The 4,748-nt window shown below is 34.6% G+C and overlaps 1 non-coding gene across 1 annotated transcript; it reads right to left on the reverse strand.

Moving 5' to 3' along the window:
• Positions 1–3,999: 3,999 nt before the first annotated feature.
• On the reverse strand, positions 4,000–4,103 carry LOC130937951 (small nucleolar RNA R71). Its single transcript, XR_009069140.1, has one exon. It is a non-coding gene; the product is annotated as a small nucleolar RNA R71 (small nucleolar RNA).
• Positions 4,104–4,748: the final 645 nt, after the last annotated feature.

Consider the following 4,748-nt stretch of genomic DNA (forward strand, 5'->3'; position numbering starts at 1 on the left):
GGCATTGTTTTTAGATAGTTTTTAGTATAATCTAGCTACTTTTAGGGATGTTTTCATTAGTTTTATGTTAAATTCACATTTCTGGACTTTACTATGAGTTTGTGTATTTTTCTGTGATTTCAGGTAATTTCTGGCTGAAATTGAGGGACCTGAGCAAAACTCTGAAAATTAGGCTGACAAAGGACTGCTGATGCTGTTGGATTCTGACCTCCCTGTACTCGAAATGGATTTTCTGGAGCTACAGAACTCCGAATTGCGCGCTCTCAACGGCGTTAGAAAGTAGACATCCAGAGCTTTCCAGCAATATATAATACTTCATACTTTATTCGGAATTAGATGACGCAAACTGGCGCTCAACGCCAGTTCTGCGCTGCATTCTGGAGTCAAACGCCAGAAACACGTCATGAACCAGAGTTGAACGCCAAAAACATGTTACAACTTGGCGTTCAACTCCAAAAGAAGTCTCTGCACATGTAAAGCTCAAGCTCAGCCCAAGCACACACCAAGTGGGCCCGGAAGTGGATTTATGCATCAATTACTTATCTCTGTAAACCTAGTGGCTAGTCTAGTATAAATAGAACTTTTTACTATTGTACAAAGGGTCCTTTTCCCTTATTTTCGAATTCACATCATATTTTGAGGGCTGGAAATTTGGCCATGCCTGGACCACTATCACCTATGTATTTTCAACGGTGGAGTTTCTACACACCATAGATTAAGGGTGTGGAGCTCTGCTGTACCTCGAGTTTAAATGCAATTACTACTCTTTTTTATTCAATTCGACTTGTTCTTATTCTAAGATATTCGTTGCACTTCAACATGATGAATGTGATGATCCGTGACACTCATCATCATTCTCACCTATGAACGCGCGTGACTGACAACCACTTCCGTTCTACCTTAGACCGGGCGCATATCTCTTGGATTCCTTAATCAGAATCTTCGTGGTATAAGCTAGAATTGATGGCGGCATTCATGGAAATTCGGAAAGTCTAAACCTTGTCTGTGGTATTTCGAGTAGGATTTTAGGATTGAATGACTATGACGAACTTCAAACTCGCGATTGTTGGGCGTGATGACAAACGCAAAAGAATCAAGGGATTCTATTCCAACATGATCGAGAACCGATAGATGATTAGTCGTGCCGTGACAGAGCATTTGGACCTTTTTCACTGAGAGGATGGGATGTAGCCATTGACGACCGTGATGCCCTACATACAGCTTGCCATAGAAAGGAATAAGAAGGATTGAAGGAAGGTAGTAGGAAAGCAGAGATCCAACAGGGATAAGCATCTCTAGACACTTATCTGAAATTCCCACCATTGAATTACATGAGTAACTCTATCTTTATTTTCTGATTTATTTATTATTCGAAAACTCCATAACATTTATTATCCGCCTAACTGAGATTTACAAGATGACCATAGCTTGCTTCATACCAACAATCTCCGTGGGATCGACCCTTACTCACGTAAGGTATTACTTGGACGACCCAGTGCACTTGCTAGTTAGTTGTGCGGAGTTGTGACTAAGTGTGATTCACGTTTGAGAGCGCTACCAAGTTTCTGGTGCAATTGTTGATGATCACAATTTCGTGCACCAAGTTTTTGGCGCCGTTGCCTGGAATTGTTCGAGTTTGGACAACTGACGGTTTATCTTGTTGCTCAGATTAGGTAATTTTCTTTTTTTATTTTCTTTTCAAAAAGTTTTCAAAAATATTTTTCAAAATTTTTTCCTTTGTTTTCGAAAATTATTCCAAAATTTTTAAGAATGAATTCTAGAGTTTCATAGTAACATGTTGAAGCCTGACTGGCTGTAAAGCCATATCCAAATCCTTTTGGATTAAGGCTTTCACTTGTCAACAAAACGAGTATGTATATGGAGTTGGATGAAATATCAGCTGTTGCATGCCTGATTTATATCTTCTAAACCTGGCTGGCTATTAAGCCATGCCCAACCCTTGGATTGGAGCTTTAGGCTAACATTGAAAGATTCCTGGAATTCTTCTTAAAAAATTTGAATTTCTTATTTTCCTTTTCCTATATGTTTTTTTTTCGAAAAATAAAAAATAAAATAAAAAATATTTTTGTGTTTCTTGTTTGAGTCTTGTGTCATGTTTTAAGTTTGGTGTCAATTACATATTCATTTTGTTCTTACAATTTTCGAAAATTCATGCATTCATAGTGTTCTTCATGATCTTCAAGTTGTTCTTGGTAAGTCTTCTTGTTTGATCTTGATGTTTTCTTGTTTTGTGTCTTTTATTGTTTTTCATGTGCATCTTTGCATTCATATTGTCTAAGCATTAAAGATTTCTAAGTTTGGTGTCTTGCATGTTTTCTTTGCATAAAAAAGTTTTCAAAAATATGTTCTTGATGTTCATCATGATCTTCAAAGTGTTCTTGGTGTTCATCTTGACATTCATAGTGTTCTTGCATGCATCATTGGTTCTGATCCAAAATTTTCATGTTTTGGGTCATATTTGTGTTTTTCTCTCTCATCATTAAAAATTCAAAAATAAAAAAAATATATCTTTTCGTTTTTTTCTCTCAACATTTCGAAAATTTGGGTTGACTTAGTCAAAAAATTTTAAAATTAGTTGTTTCTTGTAAGTCAAGTCAAATTTTCAAATTTTAAAAATCTTATCTTTTTAAAACTTTTTCAAAATTCAAATCTTTTTTCATTTTTCTTTCATGATTTTCGAAAATTTTAAAAATTATTTTTCAAAATCTTTTTCTTAATTTTATTTCAAAATTTTCGAAACTTAACTAACAAGTAATGTGATTGGTTCAAAAATTTGAAGTTTGTTACTTTCTTGTTAAGAAAGGTTCAATCTTTAAATTCTAGAATCTTATCTTTTAGTTTCTTGTTAGTTAAGTAATGAATTTTAATTTTAAAAATTAAATCTTTTCTAACCATATCTTTTTAATCATATCTTTTCATTTTATCTTTTATATCATATCTTTTTTTTTCAAAATTTTATCTTTTTTCAAAAATTTGATTTTAAAATATCTTTTCTAACTTCTTATCTTCTTATCTTTTCAAATTTGATTTGCAAATATTTTTCAATTAACTAACTAACTTTTTGTTTGTTTTTTATCTTTTTCAAAACAACTTAACTACTTCTCCCTCTCTAATTTTCGAAAATATCTCCCCCTTTTTCAAAATTATTCTTAAATTAATTAATTGTTTCAATTTTTAATTTTAATTTTATTTCTTATCTTAATTCTCGAAAATTATTAACACCTTTTCAAAAATTATTTTCAAAATTCTTTCCCTCTCCTCTTCTTCTATTTATTTATTCATTCACTAACACTTCTCTTTATCTCAAATCTCTGCCCATATCCTCACCTTTATGTTTGGATTTTCCTTTCTTTATTCCCTTTCTTCTTCTACTAACAATAAGGAACCTCTTTACTATGACATAGAGGATTCCTCTTCTTTTTCTGTTCTCTTCTCCTTCATATAAGCAGAAACAAAGAAAAAGGCATTCTTGTTGAAGCTGATCCAGAACCTGAAAGGACTCTGAAGAGGAAACTAAGAGAAGCTAAATTACAACAATCCAGAGACAACCTTGCTGAAATTTTCGAACAAGAAAAGGAGATGGCAGCCGAACCCAACAACAATAATGCAAGGAGGATGCTTGGTGATTATACTGCACCTACTTCCAAGTTTGATGGAAGAAGCATCTCAATTCCTGCCATTGGAGCAAACAATTTTGAGCTAAAACCTCAATTAATTGCTCTAATGCAACAGAACTACAAATTTCATGGACTTTCATCAGAAGATCCCTACCAGTTCTTAACTGAGTTCTTGCAGATCTGTGAGACTGTTAAGACTAATGGAGTAGATCCTGAAGTCTACAGGCTCATGCTTTTCCCTTTTACTGTAAGAGACAGAGCTAGAGCATGGTTGGACTCTTAACCTAAAGATAGCCTGGACTCCTGGGATAAGCTGGTCACGGCCTTCTTGGCTAAATTCTTTCCTCCTCAAAAGCTGAGCAAGCTTAGAGTGGATGTTCAGACCTTCAAACAAAAAGATGGTGAATCCCTCTATGAAGCTTGGGAAAGATATAAGCAGATGACCAAAAGATGTCCTTCTGACATGTTTTCAGAATGGACCATGATAGATATATTCTATTATGGTCTATCTGAGTTCTCTAAGATGTCACTGGACCATTTTGCAGGTGGATCCATTCACCTAAAGAAAATGCCTGCAGAAACTCAAGAACTTATTGACATGGTTGCAAATAACCAGTTCATGTACACTTCTGAGAGGAATTTCGTGAATAATGGGACGCCTCAAAGAAAGGGAGTTCTTGAAATTGATGCTCTGAATGCCATATTGGCTCAGAACAAAATGTTAACTCATCAAGTCAACATGATTTCTCAAAGTCTAAATGGATGGCAAAATGCATCCAACAGTACTAAAGAGGCATCTTCTGAAGAAGAAGCTTATGATCCTGAGAACCCTGCAATAGCAGAGGTAAATTATATGGGTGAACCTTATGGAAACACCTATAATTCATCATGGAGAAATCATCCAAATTTCTCATGGAAGGATCAACAAAAGCCTCAACAAGGCATTAATAATGGTAGAAGAAATAGGCTCAGCAATATCAAGCCTTATCCATCATCTTCTCAGCAACAGACAGAGAATTATGAACAAAGTACCTCTAACTTAGCAAATTTAGTCTCTGATCTGTCTAAGGCCACTTTAAATTTCATAAGTGAATTAAGGTTCTCCATCAG

This window comes from Arachis stenosperma, chromosome 6 (assembly GCF_014773155.1).
Source record: "Arachis stenosperma cultivar V10309 chromosome 6, arast.V10309.gnm1.PFL2, whole genome shotgun sequence".
NCBI lineage: Eukaryota > Viridiplantae > Streptophyta > Magnoliopsida > Fabales > Fabaceae > Arachis > Arachis stenosperma.